The sequence below is a fragment of the Mustela putorius genome, unplaced genomic scaffold (assembly GCF_011764305.1).
Source record: "Mustela putorius furo isolate JIRA1106 unplaced genomic scaffold, ASM1176430v1.1 tig00003853_pilon_pilon_pilon, whole genome shotgun sequence".
Classification (NCBI taxonomy): Eukaryota; Metazoa; Chordata; class Mammalia; order Carnivora; family Mustelidae; genus Mustela; species Mustela putorius.
The window spans coordinates 36,615,519-36,640,439 of NW_025422005.1; the positions used below are offsets into that span (position 1 = coordinate 36,615,519).

Here is a 24,921-nt window from a genome sequence, read left to right on the forward strand (position 1 = left end):
AGTCACCAGACTAATATATATATTTTTCTTTTTTATATTTTTTCTTCTAAAATTTTTTTTTCTGAACTTCTTTTTACCCCCTTTCATCCCCCCACAATTTGGGGTCTCTTCTGATTTGGTTAAAGCACATTTTCCTGGGGTCTATGCCACCCTTTTAGTACTTTATTCTCTCCTTCATATATTCTTCTCTGGCTAAAATGAGAAGGTGGAAAAACTTACCACAAACACATACGCATGTGTGCACACACACGCAAAAAACAAAAGGCAGTACTGAAGGCTAGGGACCTAATCAATACGGACATTGGTAATATGACAGATCTAGAGTACAGAATGATGATTCTCAAGGAGCTAGATGGGCTTGAAAAAGGTATGGAAGATATTAGAGAAACCCTGTCTGGAGAAATAAAAGCCCTTTCTAGAGAAATGAAAGAACTGAAATCTAACCAAGTTGAAATCAAAAAAGCTATTAATGAGGTGCAATAAAAAATGGAGGCTCTTAATGCTAGGATAAATGAGACAGAAGAGAGAATTAGAAGACCAAATGACAGAGGATAAAGAAGCTGAGCACAAGAGAGACAAACAAGTACTGGACCATGAGGAGAGAATTCGAGAGATAAGTGATACCATAAGATGAAACAACATTAGAATAATTGGGATTCCAGAATAATAAGAAAGAGAGAGGGGAGCAGAAGGTATATTGGAGAGAATTATTGTAGAGAATTTCCCTAATGTGGCAAAGAGACCAAGCATCAAAATCCAGGAGGTGCAGAGAATATCCCTCAAAATCAGTAAGAATAGATCTATACCCTGTTATCTAATAGTAAAATTTATAAGTCTTAATGACAAAGAGAAAGTCCTGAAGGCAGCCCAGGAGAAATCTGTAACATACAATCGTAAAAGTATTAAATTGACAACAGACTGGGGCACCTGGGTGGCTCAGTGGGTTAAGCCGCTGCCTTCGGCTCAGGTCCTGATATCAGGGTGCTGGGATCGAGTCCCGCATCAGGCTCTCTGCTCAGCGGGGAGCCTGCTTCCCTCTGTCTCTCTCTGCCTGCCTCTCCATCTACTTGTGATTTCTCTCTGTCAAATAAATAAATAAAATCTTTAAAAAAAAAATTGACAACAGACTTATCCACAGAGACATGGCAGGCCAGAAAGAACTGACATGATATATTTAGAGCACTAAATGAGAAAAACATGCAGCAAAGAATACTATATTCAGCTAGGTTATCATTGAAAATAGAAGGAGAGATAAAAAGCTTCCAGGACAAACAAAAACTAAAAGAATTTGTAAACACCAAACCAGCTCTATAGGAAATATTGAAAGGGGTCCTCTAAGCAAAGAGAGAGCCTAGAAGAAGTAGATCAGAAAGGAACAGAGACAATATACAGTAACAGTCAACCTACAGACAATACGATGGCACTAAATTCATATCTCTCAATAGCTACCCTGAATGTAAATGGACTAAACGCCCCAATCAAAAGACACAGGGTATCGAAATGGATAAAAAAACAAAACACATCAATATTGTGTCTATAAGAAACTCATTTTAGACCCAAAGACACCTCCAGATTTAAAGTGAGGGGTGGAAAACAATTTACCATGCTAATGGACATCCAAAGAAAGTTGGGGTGGCAATCCTTATATCAGATCAATTAGATTTTAAACCAAAGACTATAGTAAGAGATGAGGAAGGACACTATATCATACTCAAAGGGTCTGTCTAACAAGATCTAACAATTTTAAATATCTATGCCCCTGACATGGGAGCAGCCAACTATATAAACCAATTAATAACAAAATCAAACATTGGGGTACAGATGGGCAAACAAACAAACAAACACATCAACAATAATACAATTATAGTAGGGGACTTTAACACTCCCCTCACTGAAATGGACAGATCATCCAAGCAAAAGATCAACAAGGAAATAAAGGCCTTAAATGACACACTGGACCAGATGGACATCACCGACATATTCAGAATATTCCATCCCAAAGCAACAGAATACACATTCTTCTGTAGTGCACATGGAACATTCTCCAAAATAGATCACATACTGGGTCATAAATCAGGTCTCAACTGGTATCAAAAGATTGGGATCATTCCCTGAATATTTTCAGACTACAATGCTCTGAAGCTAGAGCTCAATCACAGAGAAAATTTGGAAAGAACCCAAATACATAAAGAGCATCCTTCTAAAAAATGAATGGGTCAACCAGGAAATTAAAGAAGAATTGAAGAAATTCATGGGAACAAATGATATTGGAAACAACAGATCAAAATCTGTCAGATACAGCAAAAGCAGCCCTGAGAGGAAAATATATAGAGATACAAGCCTTTCTCAAGGAACAAGAAAGGTCTCAAATACACAACCTAACCCTACACCTAAGAGAGCTGGAGAAAGAACAACAAAGAAACCCTAAACCCAGCAGGAGAAGAGAAATCGTAATGATCAGAGCAGAAATCAATGAAATAGGATCCAAAAAAACAATAGAACAAATCAACAAAACTAGGAGCTGGTTCTTTGAAAGAATTAATAAGATTAATAAACCCCTGGCCAGACTTATCACAAAGAAAAGAGAAAGGACCCAAATAAATGAAATCATGAATGAAAGAGGAGAGATCAGAACCAACACCAAAGAAAGGCAAACAGTTTTAAGAATGTATTATGCGCAACTATACGCCAGGAAATTTGACAATCTGGAAGAAATGGATGTATTCCTGGAGACATATAAACTACCAAAACTGAACCAGGAAGAAATTGAAAACCTGGACAGACCCATAACCAGTAAGGAGATTGAAGCAGATAAAAAATCTCCCAACAAACAAGAGCCCAGGGCCAGAGGGCTTCCCAGGAGAATTCTACAAAACATTTAAAGAAGAATTAATACTTAGTCTCCTGACGCTGTTACAAAAAAATAGAAATGAAAGGAAAACTTCCAAACTCATTTTATGAGGGCAGCATTGCCTTGATCCCAAAACCAGACAAGGATCCCATCAAAATGGAGAATTACAGATCAGTATCCTTGATGAACACAGATGAGAAAATTCTCACCAAAATACTAGCCAATAGAATCCAACAGTACATTAAAAGGATTATTCACCATGACCAAGTGGGATTTATTCCTGGGCTGCAAGGTTGGTTCAATATCCACAAATCAATCAATGTGATATAATACATTAATAAAAGAAAGAACAAGAACCATATGATACTCTCAATAGATGCTGAAAAAGCATTTGACAAAGTACAGCATCCCTTCCTGATCAGAATTCTTCAAAATTAGGGATAGAGGGTACATACCTCAATATCATCAAAGCCATCTATGAAAAACCCACAGTAAATGTCATTGTCAATGGAGAAAAACTGAGAGCTTTCCCGCTAATGTCAGGAACATGGTAGGGATGCCCATTATCACCACTGCTACTGAACATAGTACTAGAAGTCCTAGCTCCTCGCACCAGTCAGGCATCAAAAAGAAATTAAAGGCATCCAAATCAGCAAAGAAGAAGTCAAACTATCACTCTTTGCAGATGATATGATACTATATGTGGAAAACCCAAAGACTCCACTCCAAATCTGCTAGAACTTGTACAGGAAATCAGTAGAGTGTCAGGATATAAAATCAATGCACAGAAATCAGTTGTATTTCTTTACACCAACAACAAGACAGAAGAAAGAGAAATTAAGGAGTCAATCCCATTTACAGTTGCACCCCAAACCATAAGATACCTAGGAATAAACCTAACTAAAGAGGCAAAGAATCTATACTCAGAAAACTCTAAAGTACTCAAGAAAGAAGTTGAGGAAGACACAAAGAAATGGAAAAATGTTCCATGCTCATGGATTGGCGAACAAATATTGTGAAAATGTCTATGCTGCCTAAAGCAATCTACACATTTAATTCAATCCCTACCAAAATTCCATCCATTTTTTTTCAAAGAAATGGAACAATTAATCCTAACATTTATATGGAACCAGAAAAGACCTCAAGTAGCCAGAGGAATATTGAAAAAGAAAGCCAAAGCTGGTGGCATCACAGTTCCACACTTCAAGCTCTACTACAAATCTGTCATCATCAAGACAGTATGGTACTGGCACAAAAACAGACACATAGATCAATGGAACCAAATAGAGAGCCCAGAAATAGACCCTCAACTCTATGGTCAACTAATCTTCAACAAGCAGGAAACAATGTCCAATGGAAAAAAGACAGCCTCTTCAACAAATGGTGTTGGGAAAATTGGACAGCCACATGCAGAAAAATGAAACTGGACCATTTCCTTACACCACACAAGAAAATAGACTCAAAATAGATGAAGGACCTCAGTGTGAGAAAGGAATCCATCAAAATCCTTGAGGAGAACACAGGCAGCAACCTCTTTGACCTTAGCCACAGCAACTTCTTTCTAGGAACATCGCCAAAGAGAAGGGAAGCAGGGGCAAAAATGAACTATTGGGACTTCATCAACATCAAAAGCTTTTGCACAGCAAAGGAAACAGTTAACAAAACCAAAAGACAACTGACAGAGTGGAAGAAGATATTTGGAAACAACATATAAGATAAAGGGCTAGTATCCAAAATCTATACAGAACTTATCAAACTCCACACCCAAAGAACAAATAATCCAATCAAGAAATGGGCAGAGAACATGAACAGATATTTCTGCAAAGAAGACATCCAGATGGCCAACAGACACATGAAAAAGTGCTCCACATCACTCAGCATCAGGGAAATACAAATCAAAACCACAATGAGATACCACCTCACACACCAGTCAGAATAGCTAAAATGAACAAGTCAGGAAATGACAGATGCTGGCAAGGATGCGGAGAAAGGGGAATCCTCCTACACTGTTGGTGGGGATGCAAGCTGGTGCAACCACTCTGGAAAACAGCATGGAGTTTCTTCAAAAAGTTTAAAATAGAGCTACCCTATGACCCAGCAATTGCACTACTGGGTATTTACTCTAAAGATACAAATGTAGTGATACAAAGGGGCATGTGCACCTGAATGTGGCAGTGGAATACTATGCAGCCATGAAAAGAAATGAAATCTTGCCATTTGCAATGACGTGGATGGAACTAGAGGGTATTATGCTTAGCGAAATAAGTCAATCAGAGAAAGACAATAATCATATGATCTCCCTGATATGAGGAAGTTGAGAAGCAAAGTGGAGGGTTTAGGGGGTAGGAAAAGAATAAATGAAACAAGATGGGATCGGAGAGGGAGACAAACTGTAAGAGACTCTTAATCTCACAAAACAAACTAAGGGTTGCTGGGGGTAGGGGGGGATGGAGAGGGTGGTGGGGTTATGGACATTGGGGGAGGTGTGTGCTATGGGGAGTGCTGTGAAGTGTGTAAACCTGGTGATTCATAGACCTGTACCCCTGGAGCTAATAATACATTATATGTTAATTTTAAAAAATTATTAAAAAAAGTTGGGTATTCATCCTTTCTGATGAAGGTAGAATATTTCATTGTATATATGGACCATATCTACTTTATCCATTTGTCCATTGAAGGGCATCTTGGCTCGTTCTGCAGTATGGCAATTGTGGCCATTGCTGCTATGAACATTAGGTTACATATGGCTCTTCTTTTTCTAAACGCTTTTGTGCATGCTGTTTGCTCTACCAGGAATGCTGTCCCTTGCTCTTTGCACTGCCAGATGCTTGTCATCCTCCAGGTTTCCCCTTGAATGTCTTCTCCAACCAGGGGCCATCTCCGATCTCCCTCTCTAAGTAGATGCTCCCTGCTAGTCTCTCTCATAGCAGCATGTCTGCTTCCTTCTTGGCACTTACTACTGGGTGTATTCACACTCCTTAATTGTTTAGTTGAATCTAATCGGTCTGCCCATGGAATGAAAGGGTAAGACCCTGTCCATCTGATGCCCTGAGATGTCTAGACAGTGCCCTGCACATAGTAGGTCCTCAGAAAAGTGTGTCAAATGACATAGGAGGGGCAGAATTGAGAAGATTTCTGCATTGCACAGCAAGCTGGTATTATCACTCACATGAAAACAGCCTTAATGAGAAGGAAATCTCTTGGAGAAGCATAGATAGAGGGCTGATGACAGGAACCGGATTGAAGCAGGTTAGCCAGTTTGGGGTTGTTAAGCTCACCCAGTTACAGCAAGAGGGTGGCTTGAACTTATAATGGTCTCTCTGGGGCTGGAGAAGGGACTGATCCCAGAGATATATAGGACTGTGACTGGCTGGGAGAGGGATGCAAGATGAGGGAAGTTTGCTCCCAGGGTCTCTCTGGGCAGTCCCCTGTCTTCTTTGCCCAGGGACGTAGGGACTGGCTGATCACAGTGATCTCCTGAAGGGCCTCCCATTCATATTTCTGATACAGTAGACAGAGAGCCTGGACAAAGTCGTAACCAGGGCCCATCAGTTCTCCTATGCCCATCCACTTGGGTTTGGACACTCCCTTGGATTCCTGAACATCTATGAGCCTGACTTCCCTAAGGTTTTTGTTTTTTGTTTTCTTTGTAACAACTGACAGTGTCAGCACTGGTGGGAGAGGGTGGGGCTTCCTGCTTGTAAAGGTCTCAGGCACCATGTGGAAAGGAGTCCTGGGGTCTGCATCAAAAGTTTGGGGAGCTAAGGTCCATGCATTTCCTATTTATCCAGAAGCCTCCTCTGGGAATTTCTCAGTCTGTGCATGACATAATCATCTTTCTCTTATAAATCCCATGATGCCCAACGTGGATTTGTGAGTGGGTTTCCACCAGTGTATTGGTGAGTGGGCACCTACCTTTCCTGCCCTTCCCATCCCTGTCTTCTGGTGCTGGCTGATCATGATCATTCCCTGACCTTCCCTTCCCTGCTGTGTCCTCACTCCATCAGGTATCCCATCAACTAGAACTTGGCCCATTAGTCCCCTTTCTTAGTTTAGCTGCTCAGTGTGAAGACACGGAGAACACAAGAAAGCTACTGGCTGGACAGCAAGTGAGGCTCAGATACATTGTCCTTCTGGGTCTGTCGTTTTCCTTCTGGACAGGCATATATCTATTCCACTGGTTTCATTTTTCTGGTGGTACTCTGACTAATATAAATTTTGGTACCAAGATTGACTCTAGAAAAACAGAATCATAAGTTTTCTGATTAAGTTCTGGGTTTCATGAATTGGTTCTTTACTAGGATTAATTGGAAAGGGATTGATGACTCTAATACCAATGGTAAAGAGCACACCAGTAGCCCGGGGCCTGATGTTGCAATACACAAGACTTCACTATTGGATGCTGTTAATCAAAGTCTTGCAAAAGGTAAGGTTCTGGTGATCAAGTATTGGATGCCTTAAAGCATGTTAGTGATACTAAGGAGCATACATAACAAAATTCACTGGATGTCCATATTGTACTGGAGAAAGTGTGAAAAGGGAAGAGCAATGTGGAGGATTCAAATTCTCAGACAAATAGATAAATAAATAACCTGAAAGCTTCTATGTCTGCACTGAAGATCACTCTGACCTGTAGCAACAAGCTTTAGCCAGGGCCCAGATTCTGAAACTAAACCCAGATATCATCATGCCAGTGTCTGAATTAGCAAAAGGATTCCATATCTTCCAGGGTATCTTCTGTTATAATGAGAACACTGAGAAACTGGAAAGGGGACATATGGGAAGAGCCCCATAAAACTGGAGCCATCAAACCCCTAAATTCTACTGAGTCTTCTTTGCCAGTTGGGGAGGATATCCATTCCAGCTAGGTGTTCCAGAAGCAGAGAAATTACCTCAGGATGGATTTGGGTATACAGCACCAGCTGGGTGGCAATAACGAGCAGGGTTGAAAGAAGGCTCTCCAGGAGGTTGCATCTGCTTTATTATTTTTTTTCTCCTTTTTAAAAAAATTTATTTTCAGCATAACAGTATTCATTGTTTTTGCACCACACCCAGTGCTCCATGCAATCCGTGCCCTCTCTAATACCCATCACCAGGCTAACCCAATCTCCCACCCCCGCTTCAAACCCCTCAGATTGTTTTTCAGAGTCCATAGTCTCTCATGGTTCACCTCCCCTTCCAATTTCCCCCAACTCCCTTCTCCTCTTTAACTCCCTTTGTCCTCCATCCTATTTTTATGCTCCACAAATAAGTGAAACCATATGATACTTGACTCTCTCTGCTTGACTTATTTCACTCAGCATAATTTCTGCTTTAAATCAATGTCCAGTATATGGTGCTGTCTCTCATAGCCAGGACTCTCCCACCCAGGACTTAAAGGGTGGAAATAGGAGAAATACCACTCATTTTTACCCCAGTGATTTGATCAGCAAAGCTTGGAGTACTTATCACTACAACCTTATATTTTGTTGTCCTAGTGATATTACATCCAAAAGTAGGAGTGCTTCCACCAGGAAACACAAGAATGACTACATGAAGATAACTCCTGGATACTTTAGGCTCCTCATGGGTCTAACTCAGAAGCAGTGACTGTACTGGATCGATCCCAATTACCAAGGAGGAAATTGGCAGTTTCCTTACCATGAAGGTAAGAAAAAATAGGCTTGGGATGGAGGAAATACATGGGCATCTCATAGAAATACCTTGCCCTGTCATGAGAGTAAATGGGAAAATGCCACAACCCAATTCAGGCAAGACTAGTATTGGCCCAGATACTTTAAGAGTGAGGGTCTGGGTCATGTCATCAGGAAAAAAAAAATTTTTTTTTAAATTTTAAAAACCCTGACTGAGGGGCATTCAGAGTGTAAAGCAAGTATGGAATGGGTAATGGAAGAAGGTTTTTATAAATACAAAGGATGGCCATGTCCTAGGTTATAGAAATAAAGAGGGTAATTATTTCTAGCATTTTCCTGCTTTGTTATGAATATGATTATGCTTGTGTGCACATGGGTGTCAGATTTTTTCTTTCTTGTCTTATATCCTGCGCAGAACCCAGACATGTGGTATTAATAGTCAACTTTCTATCATAGCCTGTAGGTCACAGGATTTCAGGGAGAAGAGAGAATACCCTCCAATGACTTTGCTTTGTGGTTGGGGAAAAGGATCAACACGCATTCAATCATATGACGGTTAGTTGGTAGACGTGTGCCTTTATTATACTTAAATTGCAGATGAAGTATGGTTTAAAGGAATGTGTGAATGATAAGAGGACACATGGTAGACTGTGATGACTAGCTTTATGTGTCAGCTTGGATTGGCTGGAGTCCCCATTATTCAATTAAACAAAAGTGTAGATGTTGCACTAAAAATTTCATGGTTACTGTTAGCATTTGTAATCAATTGCATTTAAGAACAGCATATTTCCTTGATAAATGGGGAGGCCTAATCCCCTCACTGAATAGCCTTAAGAGCAGACATTTGGAGGGTAGAAAATGCAGAAGAGATTCTCCCTTAGAGGTTCTGTAACATCTTTGTTGTGCCAGGGAGACCCCTTCCCTATTTCTGATCGGTTAAGCTACAGGATCATCAAGTTGTGCTCTTTTAAGGAACCAAGTCTGTGTAATGTGGTTAAGCAGCAAGGAACACAAAGCAAGCAAAAAGGAACAGCAATGGGGAGAGAGCAGACAGCCTGGGGGACAGGCAGCTGATAATGACTTACATGGATAGTCAGAGCTACAGCTGGGTAAGAGAAAGGTAGGAATCTTGGGAAAGGGTGTGATGGAGAAGGGAAGACAGTCTGATGCACAAGAGGATGAGAGCAGGAGACTGGCAGTGGGCAGTGAAAGCGGGAAGTGGGCAGAAGACAGCAGACAGGAGAGATTGAAACGATGGTAGGCAGGAGGCTGTCGGGGCTTATCCTTGCCCCCCACAAGGGTTAGAGGAGCTTCCTGAGATGCAGGTGGATTCCATTCTTGGACATCAACTCAATTCTTGGATTGGGAACAGGGACCCTGAAAGGATCTGGTGCCAGCTCAAAGCAGAGTGGGGTCAGGGCCACCACCACCTTCATCTCATTCATGGCAAACTGCTTCCTGATGCAGTTCCTGGGTCAGGGAGGGAAAAGGAAATGAGAAGTGGCCTCTACCTCCCTGCCAGGAACAGCACATTCATGGCCCTCCTGCATGGGCCCAGCCTGGATCCTTTTCCTTTCACTCTCTTCCCTTGACCTTTGACAAAACCTACACTCTTCCAGGATTAGCTTCTATTCCTATCTGTTCTCTCAGCAGGCATGAAATACCGTTACAAGACAGTCAGCACCTTGTGCCTCAGGGCTAAGTCTAGTGATTACTAAAACTGTCAATTATTAATTTGTTTGCTCTCTGTACAAGCCGTTTCTGGTTTCACAATGGGGACAGCAGGACAGGGCACCAGAGGTGGTGGGCTGGGCCATCCTTCAGGCCCTAACCATCTGGGGCACACAGGGGTCCAGATCCTCAAAGGATGGACAAGACAGAGTTGGGTAAGGAAGTCAGAATGGCACAGAGAAGCTTCTGCAGGGGGAGAGCCTTAGTGACGCTCAACCTGCTGCACCATCACCTGCCAGGTTGGGTCCAGACTCCTGCCTCCCCCTCAGCCCCTCAGTCAACCAGCTGCTGTAGTCTTCCAATTCTACTGCAAAAATGTCTCTGCTTGCCATCCCTCTACCTCCTCACCCAGACTTTTCTGTTCCCAACCTTCGCTCCATTCCCATGAAGCCTCAGCCAAGCTCAGAGCCTTCCTCGCCCTTCATCACAGGTACAACATGTCCACATGCCTCAGCTGACATCAAAGTCCTCTCTCGGTTGTTGGCTTACTCACTTGTCACCTGCTCAACTCCTCCTCCTACCAACTCAGCTCCTGCTGAGGAGATCCCAGAGAATGCCCTCCCTCCACCTCTGCCTGTCACATGCTCAAGGCTAAGGGCAATGCCAGCTTGCCTTCATCCCCACTTCTGCCGATTGTGCCTCTTCATTCCTGGACCCTGACATCACCCTAATACTTTAGTCAAGGACACATAATTTTCTATTTTGGACAGTGCCAGGAACATAGAGTTTCCTACAGTGGGGTTAATTAGTAAATGAGTGAGTGCACACAAAAAAGTAAGGAAGAAAAGGAGGGAGGGAGGAACAGTGGGAGGAAGGAAGGAAGGAAGAAGGGAGAAAGGGAGGGAGGGATGGAGGAAGGGTGGGAGGAAGGAAAGAAGAATGAAAGAAGGAAAGAAAAAGCGAGAAAGGAAAGAGAGAGGGAAAGAAATAAATAAATTAAGGAAGGAAGGAAGAAGTCTCATTTGAGTGGGGGCATTTATTTCTTGACTGTGAACTCCTGGAGGCAAGGGCACTATGCCATCTCATAGCAGAGGACTTGGCACACAGAGACAGTCTTAAAACTTAATGATGTTCTTGAACTGAAAAAGAAACCCACCTTGAATGGAATAAAATATGAATAACCATTAATTCTGAGCTAGGAACTGAGCTGTTTAGCCCTCTCCTGTCTCTACTGGCAGCCACATGACTTGCACCAATGTCTAGGAGGACGGACTCAATCCCAGAGAGAAGCAAATCCTGGAGCCAGTACCTGGAAGCACAATTTGCTTAAAGGTGTGGTGTGAAAATGGGTTCACTCTGTATGTGAAGGATTGACAGATTCCTGTATTTGGAAAAAAATGGTTTTCTAGTTACTGCTTATAACGTTTCCTGGAGTTACTATTCATAGTATACTCTCAGCAGCACTGGAGGATTTCACAGTAGCCACGCTAGACAATAGTCATCCCACTGAACAGCTACTTCATGTGTGCTACACCAGGTAACCTTCAAATGCCACGTGTTGTATATATACAACAAACTGGATTTTCTCCCCAAAGCAATTTAATGTCCTCATTTTTAAATAATTGCCCATTTGATTGATTTGATTCTAAATGCAATATTAAGGTATGTAGAGCCCAGATCAGATGTACCAATTGAACAACTGGGAAAACTTTCAAGTGTGAATGACCATTACCTTAGAGTCAATAATTCATTTGATTGGTGAAAATATAACGAAAACACAGATTAGTCGAGTACTTTATGAAGCACTTAAGAGACACAGGAGCCTTTCCTATGTATGGCTGAAATATTTGAGGCATGCAGGAAGCTGAGTATGGAAACACATACAATGTAGTCAATGGTGCATGTGGAGGCAGAATGGGGAGTTGAGTAGAAAAGGCTGGTTTGAAATTGTGTGCAATGAAAACTTTTGTGTCCATCCTCTCTTTGACTTTGACAACACTTGAAAATTACATGTGAGAAAATCTAATTCTGTAAAGTCATACTCACAAAATGAAGAACCCACAAGAATACCCTGAGCTATGGAACACTCACTGATACTGAATTGTGGCTGGAGATTGTGTAAGAGCAATGGGTTAAAGTCTCCATGGCATTCACTGATTACCAACTTTCTTTGCGTAGAGACACACACCTCTTTCCCAGCACTCCAACATGCCAGGACATATCTACAGAAACCCACATAAATGTAGCAAGTCACAAACATCAAGTATGTACCCCCAAAATAGCTCCTTCCTCCTCCCATTCTGGTACAAGTGCCTCACCTCCATCCTCCTGAGAAGGGCAGGAAAGCATGGCTGTGTCGAGAGGAGCCCAGTGCAAACCGGGAAAGGTCAAACACCTGCAGAGGGAGCACCAGGGCCAGGATAGGTGTGGTCAAGCCCTTCCTTCCAATCATTCAAGGGACAGCACCCCGTGGTGGGCCAGGAAGAGGGTTTGATCTGGAGAGGTCATCCCACGTCCTCCTCCCAAGGCCATCATACCTCTGGGTTTGGCCACACCTTTGGGTTGTGGTGAAGGGCATAAAAGGAGAGCGTCACTAAGAATCCTGTGGGGCAGAAGAAAGAAGATTGATCACACATGCCTGTGGAGCCCAGGTGCATCCACACACAGCTTGGCAGCCATTGTGAGAGACTTTCTCATCACTGTTAATGGAATGACAGCATTGTAGGAGAGGTGGGATAGACACAGCACAACAGGCATACATGCGTGCACAGGTTGGTAGATTAGCCATGACCAGGCTGAAAAGCAGGGAAGAACTGGAGGCTTACTTTTTGGAGCAACTCACGGGACAACTCACATCAAGTACCATCCATGAGCCATTGGGGAATATCCATGAACATTTCCATACCCACAACAACCCTCCAGAAAAGGCTCACACCTCCATTGTTCCATGAAGGACCTGAGCCTCAGTGAGGCTGAACAATTTGTCTCTGATCACTTAGCTAGGATGTGGCAGGGCTGGGATTCAGAGTAGAGGGGAGCCAAACAGTGTCTTCCAGGCATGGCAGGGATTTCAGATCTGGTCATAGGATACTCTCTGCCATCATCCTGAAGCCTCCCTGGAGACTGGACGATCTGAGCCATGATGGTGAATTCTCTGATCTTTCTCATTAGCATAGACCCTATAAGGAAAGACCTCCTACCTCCTTGCTCTGTCTGATGGTCTCTCAGGCACTCATATCTCAAAGAATGAGAATATTAGAGCAAAACCCAAAGCCGCATTCAGGGGCTGTCATGTATTTGTTTCTTGGATTAAACTCTATGGGAAGCATACCATATACCTCATCTGACAAACAAAGGAAATATTGGTTTTCCTGAGGGAGAAATGACTCTGAAAGACATGTACCAACTGCCCAGAACATGTGGATTTCTGACCTCGCACATGTTCCTGTCAAGTATTTATGGAGGGAGACTGGGGAAGTTCACACCTTTGGGTAAGGAGCGTCCATCAGGGAAGGTGATGGGCTTGCTGAGCTCTCTGCCAACACTTGGAACTGGCGGATAGAGTCGCAGTGGCTCCTTGATGCACATGGTGGTGTAGGGCATCTGATCCAGGTGGTCCCTAAACAAAACTATCCTGAAGGGCGGGCAAAGCCCTGGCAGCCAGGGAATTCTCTACTTGAAGGGTCGGGACCTCCCGTCTCATGAGCACTCACCAGGTAATGGAGGCATCGTCCCCCAGGAGGCTCTGGATCTCCTCCTGGCATTTCTGCTGATGCTCTGTGTGTGTGGCCAAAGCATAGAGGATCCAGGAGATGTCGCTGGCTGTGGTGTCATGGCCCTCAAACATGAAAGTGTCGACTTCTGCACGGAGGTCCTTGTCGGAAAAGCTGGTCCCATTCTCCATCTGGGAAGACACAGAGCGAGGACAGGGTTTGAGTTTGCCGGCCTCCTCCACACTTGTAAGCAAAGCCTCAGGCCTTCTCTGCCACACTCACTTGGGCAAAGAGGAGGATGTCCAGGAAGTCTAAGTGCCTCTTGCTCTTGACCTTCTCCAGGTTTCCCTCCTCCTGCAGCTGAGCCTTCCTTAGCTTGATCACTCGGTCTGTCTAGAACAGTGTTCCCCGGCAGAGCTGAGAGCTCTGGGTGCCCAGACACAGACACTCACAGTAGCCCCAGTTAGGGTTCCAGGTGGATCAGGAGGAATGTGGGAGTGAGTGTGTTTGGTGGGGTGGGAGCTCTAGCACCAGATGCTTGCAGGTCATCACTCCCCTCAGCAGCACAGCCGAGGAGGCTCTGCTTGAATACTGCTGGAAGGGGCTCTCATTCAGCCTTCACCCATGGGGTGACACATGTAGCTGCTTGCATAACACCTGGCACCCTAGCCCTGCACCAGAGGAGTTCCCAGGCGGGTGTACCCAGGCCCTGGTTGGGCAGCAGGACTCAGCTTGAGGGTCAGGGCCAGTCCCTTTGGGATGTGCCTAATGAAGGAGAGGAGCTTCCCAGAGGGCAGATACAACCTGTGTGTTGATGGGCAAGCTGGCAGGCCCAGTGGTTCCAGCGGCCTTCGGTGGTCAGCCTGTAGATGATGTCTTTCTGGTAGAAAACGTTCCTCACCCATAAGAACACTAAGTTATTCAGGTCCTGAATGGCCTGAAGGTAGGACTGGGAGTATCTGAAAAGGAGGATGCAGAATGGACTGGATGGAGGGAGGCATATGACCTGGAGTGGGGTGGGCCTGTGTATGGAGCATTCTCAATCAATGGGACAGGCAACTCTATGCATTTGTCATGCCGTTCTTATACCCTCGAGTTTCATGGCCCTTAATGAGGGACTTCAGCATCCAGGTTTCTTCCTGTGGCAGAGAGCAGGGTCTCTAATGAAGGCTTGGTGCGGGCTGAATCTGACTGTGGCCAGGAGCTCTTGGCAGAATGTGACTCTTTGGACTGGTAAACACCCAAGCTTGCTAATTGCCTTTCAGATAATCCATCCCAGTGGTAAGAAATAGACCCTGTAGCTAAGGATTTCACTGACCTATCTGTCTGTTGTTTGCCCTGGTAGCTGAAGGCACACTTCATAAGGGTGTCCAAAGTCATCAAGGAGAAGTGCCAAAGATCTCCAGAGATGAGTTCTGGCTTAGGAGCTCCTCCCATTTGTCCTGTGGTAGAGGGACACATGTATCTTTCTCTACTCCTTCAGAAGGCCCTTGCTGACAAGGTTAGACTCTCTCTCTGCCTCTCCTCATATTCTGATAAGATGCCCTCACTTTCTAAAGTAGTTGCATTTCATCAGTTTAGCACCATATAGCCATGTGTTTGTAATATGGTAAGCATTTTCTCAGAATGCAGTCAGAGAAAATTAGTTAATTGTTATTTAATTAATCATGATGTCTTACCATCTGACTTAGAAAGAAGTTTGGTAGTAACCACCTTTTAGGAGGTCAGAAAACATTGTTTCTCAGGGGACTAAGGGGGAAAATGTGTCTTGGGGTTGATCTACACATGAAACAGGTAGGGAGCAAGGCAAAGGAAAGGGCTAAGACTGGGGTTTCTAAAGAAGGGATATTAGGGACTTCAGTTCCTCTTATTCAACAATGTCAGCTAAGCACAGTGAATGAGAAATAGGGTCAGGCTCAGAGGTGATGTTATGGCAAGACCCAGCCCTGGAGGGTAGAGACTTGGTCTCCATTTCACTGCACGGAATGGCTAAAATCCATCAGAAGCCTTCAGTCCTAGCCCAGAGCCCACTTGAGTGACATCATGGGATGTCCACCTTGCCACTGAAGCTGCTACCGTTCAGGCCAGCCAGGGGCAGTTTGTCCTGTTGTCTAGGGGCATTGACTACTCTTCCTGTCCAAGTCAAAGACATGGAAGAGGGACAAGAAGAGACCCTTTATCCACCATGTCTGTCTCTCCTCTGGGCAATGAGCAAAGAGTGGATGAAAATGGGTACCTGGGTACTTCCATGTTCCATCCATCATCAGGGGGCCCTGTCTTATAATATGGTATAAGTGGGTGATTCTGGGGGCCATGTCTAATGGATGTCTGAGGGACACAGCTGTCTGAGAGTGGACTTTGTGAACTGTGCTGTGGGTGTGAGTGTGCAGGTGAGCAGCGGTTGAACTTACCAGCATCACTTGGACAGAGTCGGCCATGAGCCCCACATAGGGCTTCAGGATGTCATAGTGGAAGGCTGGGGTCAGCATTCTCCGGTGCTGGAACCACGTCTGCCCATTCAACAGGAGCAAACCATACCCTGGACCACAATGGGTGTGTGTGTGTGAGGGGAAGGAACCTCTCAAGAGTTGTCTGAGGACAACTGGGGAGATACCCAGGGTGTCAGAAGAAGGGCATCCTGGACAAAGCAAGAAAGGACAGTGCATGTCAGGAAGGGGACTTCCCAGAGCTTGGTGCACAGCTGTGAGATTGAGGTTGAAACAGGGCAGCACTGGGTTAATGGAGGACTTCAATGAAAAGTTAGTCTGAGATCATTATGGAGGACTGAGAAGTGATGTGGGAGAAACTGAACTGCAGGAGGGCTCCCCTACCATTAGGAAGGGATGAGGCTTTTATCTGAAGAAGAGAGAGGAAGCTTAATTCAGAGTTGATGGAGTGACTGTGGTGCTGGTCACCTTGTATTTGTCTGGGCCAAATGAACATTTGTTGGCAACCTAAGCAAAAGGTGAACCGTAGTCCTTGTGAAATATACTTACCTATCCAGGAAACCATGAATCTGTAGGAACCAAGAGGCTTTGAGTCTGTAAGTAAGAAGGGCATTACAGGAAACTGGAGGTGACCAGTGGTCACCTTTTAGTGGTATAACTCAGTGTCAATACTCTTTATCTGCCCCAGTCTGGAACATCTCATAGTCTCAGGCAAACCAAACCAGGAGGTATCTGTTGTCTACACCATTGTCCCCATCCCTTCCTGATGATTGTCAGCGGGCAGTTTGTGTCAACCAACCTCCCACTTCCCTTTCAACCACGTCTCTCTGTCTTTCCTGATAGTTACTGCTCAGGAAGGCAGACTGAGTGAGTGTCCCACCCCAGAGCCCTATGAAGTTGAATCAGTAAGAAATATAGCTTCTGCTCTCAGTGCTAGTGACAAAACACTAACTTGTCCAGTGGGTTTTTTTTTTTGTTTGTTTGTTTGTTTTCTTCCCTTTTTTGTTTTGGTTTGTGATTTTTGATTTTTTGTTGTGGCTCAGTCATTCCACGTGGCAGCACAGGCAAAAGATCGGGGTTCCACGCAAGCCATCATGAATAAGAAATTGTCTTGAGTTCTGGGATCACACTATTGTGGTGAAGAACGTTAGCAAGAAAGAAGGAAAGAAAAAAAGATAGAAAGAATGAAAAATGAAAAGGAGGAAAGGAAGGCAGGAAGGAAGGAGACAGGGAAGGAAGGAAAGAAAGGAGGGAGGGAATGAAGGAAGGAAGGGGATTAAGAAAGAAAGAGAGAGTTAGAGAAAGAAAGAAGGGAAAGGAAGGAAGGAAGAATAAAGAAAGAAAGAAAGAAAGAGTAAAGAAAAAAAGCAGAGAAGAGAAGAAAAAGGAAAGAAAAGAAGGAAGGCAGGAAGGAAGGAGAAAGAAAAAGAGAAAAGAAAAAAGAGAAGAAAAGAAAAAAGGAAAGGAAAGGAAAGAAGGAAGGAAGGAAGAAAGAAAGGAAGGAAGGAGAAAGCGAAAGAGGTAATTCCTTACAGGTGTTTAAACTTCCAAACTGAGTAACAGTATTCAGGTTTCTGCTGGCTCTTGGGCTTGAAGAATGGCAGGTAAAGGGTCAGAGTTAATGACTGAGCCAACAGTCTCCCCTGAAATGTCACAGTACCCCAGGAATGTATCCAAGAGGGAAGAACCCCTCCAACAGACAAGTGGGTTTGCACTCACCTGATCGCCCCAGGATCACCTTCATGTAGTCTGGGTCATAGACTATGAGGCTAACCCTGCTCCCCCATAGCCAGCGAGGACTGGCGCATGGATATTTCTCTGCCCTTTTCTGAAGCTCTTGTAGCTCCAGACCCTTTTGGAGCTGTAACCAAGGGAAAGACAAATCAAAAAAACCTTGCTTCCTCTTTAGGTCCAGTGCTTGGAGAGGGCGTGGAGGGTCGATGGCCACATGGAGATAGTTCTGGATATCGGCAGTGATTAGGAGTTTGGAAATGTTTCTGATGAGCAAGGCTCAGATAGGGATTCCAGATTCATGGAACTTATGTTCTAGTGGGAGTAGAGGTGAGGAAGTCAATCATGCCCTATACTGAGATGTGTTGTCCAATGACAAAGAGGCTTCTCTGTGCTCCCAGGTCATGTCCATTGCTGCGACCACCCTTCTGCTTGGATCCAGTGCAGGGACTGCATAGTGGGAGCCTCTTAACATGAAGCTATATTACCTCATACTCCAGGGTCCCTCAAACCTGTGCAGCAGGGGCTCCTGGGGAATCCTGTTTCAGCACAGCTGCCTGCCTCCTTTCCAATTACTTTCTCTTCAAGCCAGTTGGCTTCCAGAAACTCCTGGTCCTGGGTTGTGTCAGTAGTTCCTTTGGGGACCCCAAGGAGCTAAACGGTGTTCTGTCTGGCTCTTCCTCTCTCTGGGTCACTCTGACACCCACTGGTCTGTCAGCTTTCCAGACAACTGCTTGGGAAAGCCATCTCTTCCTGAGCAGGTGTAGCCAGGGCAGGAGAGACTCTTATAGAAGACATGATGCCCATAGTGGCAGTGGCAGTAACTCCGTAGGCTGATACTCAGCTTTTAGGCTGTGGCCACTCACATAGGCAGTGGTCCATGGCAGCTGTTTCACCTGCTTCCTCCTGGGAACTGGGGTCACAAAAAATGTCCCCAAGTGAGATACCATGACAGTGGACAGAAAATAAAGGGTCAGCACAGGCGATCAATTGTCAGGTGCTGTGGTCTGTGCTGACCTGTGGTCTCCAAGACAGTGGGAAGGATCTGGGAAAAGATGAGGCTGTTGGGTCATGGATTCCCATACAGGAGTTCCCCTTTCATGGTTCCTGACTGATTTCAGCCCTATTTAGTGCAGCAGGTTTGGTAACCTACAAACTTGCTTGTCTTTCATAGGCATTACCATTATTTTCAATTTTTATAATTAGAGTGTAACTGTGACCATTGGTCTGTGCCAGCTGACATTTGGAGATTAGTATAACTCACACGAGACTATAATAATCATCATCCCCATTTTACAGATGAGGAAACAGAAGGATAGAGCAAGTATTTGATGTGGCAGAGCTAGGGTAGAATCCAGGGAGCTTGTCTCAGAGTCCATATGCTTCCCTGTCCCATTTGTTATTTGTGACCTGGCCTAAAAGATTAGCTTTAACCTACTGCACATGGCAATCTAATTCCTGACAGCCAATAAGAGCGATACCAAATAAATGAAGTCTCAGATTTGTAAGAGGAAGAAATATCTGGCTGCAGTATATTAGGCCTGCAGAAACTGAGAGCTGATTGGGCACTGGGGGTAATAGGAGTTATGGAAGTAGAACTCGTGTGCTTACAGTATCCATACCATCCATGTAATGGGAGTCAGTGGAAGAAATTTTAGTGGTTGCTTAGGTCAAATCCTACCTCAGAAAGGGGACAACTGCATCTAACAAAAGGTAGCAATTTCTCCAAATGGACAATCTGGAAGCCATTAGTGCAACAATTTGCATGAAGAAACTGGCCTATGACTGTCTCCCTGTGGCTGATGTGAAGTTTCTGTCTCTGGCTCCATTCAGTTGAAATCGCTTGACCTCCTCAGCAACATCCCTGGGCCAGGCTCATTCAATCCATACACCACAAGACAGCCCCTCCTCATAAGCCCCCACTTGCTGATTCCCTGCTGAAGGACCAGTACTGACTGAGCTGGAGAGTAAGCACTGTCTCCAATCTAGCTGCAAGCTGCTCCTTCCTCTGTCATTCCACAACCTGCTCAGACAGGAAGGAAAACTGGAAGGTAAACAGATTCTTTTAGTGGTATAACTCAGTGTCAATACTCTTTATCTGCCCCATCCTGGAAAACTTCTGTTTCATGTGTGCCAATAAGTTGTCAGGGTTTTAACACTGAAATCACCAGTCTGGAACATCTCATAGTCTCAGGCAAACCAAGCTGGTTGGTTCCTTGCACTCGACATGACACCCCAATCTGGCAGGTGAGCCTATTTTCCAGGGACCTGACGCCTGATTCCTATCTATGGTCTCTATAAGCTGTGAACCCCTCTGCTATCTGTGTTCCCAAGCAGCTCAGGGCTAGGCTTTCAGGATGGGATCGAGTGGCCAAGGCAGGGAAGGATCAGGAGGTGTGTTCTGAGAGAGGAGCTGGAGCTCCTCAGCTAGGAGGGTGAAGACTCAGGAAGGAACAGCCATCATCCTTAAGGTGCAGTGTAACCGTCTCTCAAAACAAGGTAGTGCTTAAAATATAACTTATGAGAAATTGAACTAGCCTGGCAAGCATGCTTAAATGTTACCTTAAGAAGAACATGCATTAGCAACAGTTCTCTGGGGGAGAGGATGATTTAGGTCTTGGAAGCTGAGCAGGCAGAAATGCCCGGCCCTGCTCAGGGTGGAACACCGCCTGCTTCATTTTTTGATGTTACTCCCCTGCCTCAGAGACAGCCTGCCATTAATCAGTCATCATGATAATCCCCTTAAATGTGCTTGTTCAATTATAAGTTCTATACTGCTTAACCATATATATCCTACTCCCCTGCTTATCTAAAAGATTTGAAATCAATGTATAACTCCTATTCTTCCTTATTTATCTGTAAAGCATATGGTTAATATATAAGCCGTCTTCAGCTCCTTTGTTAGTTGTTATCATGTATCTAATAAATACGGGACTGAGCAGTTGTTTAGGGCGACAGTCTTCTCTACTGTCAACCCCTGCTCCCTTTCTCTTGCAGCTGACTTTTTTGTGACTTATTCTTCTCCCATGCACCCTCAGGAAGCGGCAGGGCAGAACTGCATTACAGCCTGCAGATCTATTTAAGAAAAGAGGGTGAGACCAGCCTAAGGGCACCAGCAAAGGCTTCCTTCCAACATTGGAGCTCCCAGGAGTGGAATGAGGAGCCAAGATCTGAGCAGAAAGTTGGGTGTTCCCCCAAGGCACATGTGCTAGTCACACAAGAAACCTATGTGGGATGCATCTGCTGACTGGGTTGATGCTCCAGGAGCCCTGGATGCCCAGCATTTCCACTCCCCTCCAGCCCCTTCCTACCTCATGCCTGTGCCCAAAGAGCCAGTGGGAAGGAGGGGGCGGGAACTCCTGGACTGCTCTGAGCAGCCACTGCCTGTGCAGGTACAGCTGTGCTGCCTTGAGCAGCAGCAGAACCAGCCCTAGCACAGAGGCCACTTGCAGGAGCCCAGAGACACCACCCAGGGGTCTAATGACACTCAGCACAGAGACACTCATGGTGCAGGTGCTGCTGGATTGCTGACTCTCCCTGACTGTCCCTAACTGTTGGGGACCTTCCCTGAGAATCCCGGCCCAGACAGTCAGGGGAGGATGGCCCTGCCCACCTGGAGGGAGGGTGAAGGGTGAGGGCGGGGCTTAGACTGGACTTCTAAAGTTCATTAACTGTGAGGATGTTAATGGGAAACTATGGGAGGAAAACTTTGTCAACAGACAGCTATAATGGCTGGGCATATTACCACTTGCTCTTCTCTCTGTTATTCAACAAATATTTCAGGGGCACCTACTCTGTGCCAGACAGCTACTATATGCCAGGACGCAGCTGCCAGAAAACATGATCCTGACAGCAGACATGAATCCTGAGCACAAAAACTTCACAGTCTAGCTTACCAAATGTTCAGGAATTGGGTTTGATTTGGTTATTATCCCATTTGTGAGAGGAAAACACTTACAGAGAGCTAAAGTGATGTGACCAGAGAAAAACCACCATTGAGAGTGTCAGCTGGGATTAGAATCAGGGGTCTCCAAACTGTCTGCCTCAGCTGCCTTTGTGTTGTTCCCCACACTTGTCCCAGTCCATCATTCAGTGATGTTCTGGGATGACCATGCTGGCATGCAGAGCCCTGTCCTCACACTCAGGAGGCCCAGTCCAGGGCTCGCTCATGACATATGAAGCCAGCCAGTCATACGCTCTGTGCCTCAGGTTCTCCTTCTGTAAGGGGGTAATCATCCCTTTCCTAAGTAATGCTCATTTAGTCAGGCATTCAGTCATACATGCCCTCAGCAAATGTTTCCTGAGCTCACAGTCTGGGAGATAAAGGCAGAAAACAAACGTAGTACAGGAAAACATGATAAGGCCTGTACTGAAAGAATGAATAGGACATGGGCCCACCCAGGATGGAGACAACTAAAACAAGAATCAGACTCTGAAGTGTGAATAGGAATTCACCAGGTGAAGAGTGCTAGGGAGAGAGATGGGCACTGAAAACTCATGGAGAGTATATGAAAGCACATCTGAGAAAGACAAGTTAGTCTCTCGGCCTCACTTTATTCCTGATTCTCCTACAACTCCTAGTCCATAACTCTGAAAGGAAAACAAGATGTTTCTGTCAGGAGTTCTTTGGGAGGCAACTTTTCTACTGCCCTGTTCTTCACCATCTACCTTTTTATTCCTATACCCTCCTGCTGTGGCTGACCTTGTAACAGGAGATTCATTACACAACCCATGGGGCCACAGGTCTCTCCATTTTCCCATAAGTCCTGGGATTCTGTCCAAACTCAAGACTGTGTAACCTTGTTACCCATGCCTCTCAACTTTCCTCCATTTCTATGCTTACTTACCACCCCTTTCTGGCCCAGGCCCATGGACTCTGGAGCCTGACTCTTCCCTTGCTTGGATCAGTACCAGCTTTGCACCTAGCACATGATGAGCAGTTGTGGAGAGAGAGCTTGGAAGTGGGACAGCCTGGGTTGAAATTCTGGGTGTAACTTCATGTTTACCTCCCTGAGTCCTCAGTTTCCTTTACAGAAGTGGGTGCATAATGCTTGGTAATATGCAGCATTTAGTGAGTGTTTATTATATTCTAGACACTGAGCAGGAACTTCATGTGTTTTCAGCAGAAGAATCCTACAAAACAGATTAAAAAAAAAAAAAACCTGAAGTCTCAGCATGGGAAGACCCTCCTCAGGGGCAGGGGAGCAAGTCCACACTGAGATGGGCCCTTTAAGATTTGGAGTTTTTTGTTTTGTTTTTAAAGATTTTATTTATTTATTTGAGAGAGAGAGAGAGAGAGAGAATGCATAAGCAAGGGTGTGGTGGGGTAAGAGAGAAGCAGAAGCAAAGGGAAAAGCAAACACCCTGCTGTGCAGGGAGATTGATGCAGGGCTTGATCTCGAACCCTGGGATCATGACCTGAGACAAAGGCAGTCCCTTAATCTACTGACCTACCCAGGAACCCCAGGATTTGGAGTTTTGACCCTCAACTCTATGGCCAACCAATCTTTGACAAAGCAAGAAAGAATATCCAGTGGAAGAAAGACAGTGTCTTCCACAAATGGTTTCAACAAAGGTACATTGGACAGCCACATGCAGAAGAATGAAACTGGACCACTTCCTCATACCATAATACCATAATAAACTTAAAATGGATGAAAGACCTAAATGTGAGCTAGGAATTTATCAAAACTGTAGAAGAGAACTAAAGGAGCAACCTTTTTGATCTCAGCCACAACAATGTCTTCCTAGACACATTTTTAAAGGCAAGGGAAACAAAAGGAAAAATGAACTCTTGGGACTTCATTGGGATAAAAAGTTTTTGCACAGGGACGCCTGGGTGGCTCAGTTGGTTAAGCAGCTGCCTTCGGCTCAGGTCATGATCCCAGCGTCCTGGGATCGAGTCCCACATCAGGCTCCTTGCTCAGCAGGGAGCCTGCTTCTCCCTCTGCCTCTGCCTGCCAGTCTGTCTGCCTGTGCTCGCTCTCTCTCCCTCTCTCTCTCTGATAAATAAATAAAATCTAAAAAAAAAAAAAAGTTTTTGCACAGCAAAGGAAACAACAAAACTAAAACGCAACAGATGGAATGGGAGAAATTATTCACAAAGGACATATCAGAGAAAGGACTACTACCCAAAATTTATAAAGAATGTATTAAACTCAACATCTCAAAAAAAAAATCCTGTCAAGAAATGAGCAGAAGACATGTGGAGACATTTCTCCAAGAAAGACATAAAAATGACTAAGAGACTCATGTAAGGATGCTCAACATCACTCTTCATTAGGGATACACAAATCAAAACCACAGTGAGATACCGCCTCACACCAGTCAAAATAGCTGCAATTAACAACTCAGGAAACAAAAGATGTAGGCAAGGATGCAGAGAAAGGGAATTCTTCTTACACTGTTGGTGGGAATTCAGTACAACCACTCTGGATAAAAGTTGGAGGTTCCTCAAGAAGTTAAAAATAGAGCCACCCTTTACTAGGTATTTATTGAAAGGATACAAGCATAGTGATTTGAAGGGGCACATGTACCCCAATGTTTATAGCAACATGTCCACAATAGTGAAAATATGGAAAGAGCCCAGATCAACAGATGAAAGGATAAAGAAAAAAAATGTATATATGTAATGGAATATTGCTCATCCATCAGAAAGAAATAAAATCATGCCATTTACAATGACAAGGATGGAACTGTTATACTAAGTAAAATAAGTCAGTCAGAGAAAGAAAAATACTATGTGATTTCTCTCATATGTGGAGAAGGAAAGGAAAATAAGATAAAAACAGAGAGGGAGACAAACCATAAGAGACTCTTAAGTATAGAGCAAAAATTAAGGGTTGCTTGAGGGAAGGTGGGTGGGAAGTTGGGGT

At 44.5% G+C, this 24,921-nt stretch overlaps 1 pseudogene; it reads right to left on the reverse strand.

The window, feature by feature from the left end:
* Window positions 1-9,785: 9,785 nt before the first annotated feature.
* Window positions 9,786-21,552, reverse strand: LOC101673714 (annotated as a pseudogene).
* Window positions 21,553-24,921: the final 3,369 nt, after the last annotated feature.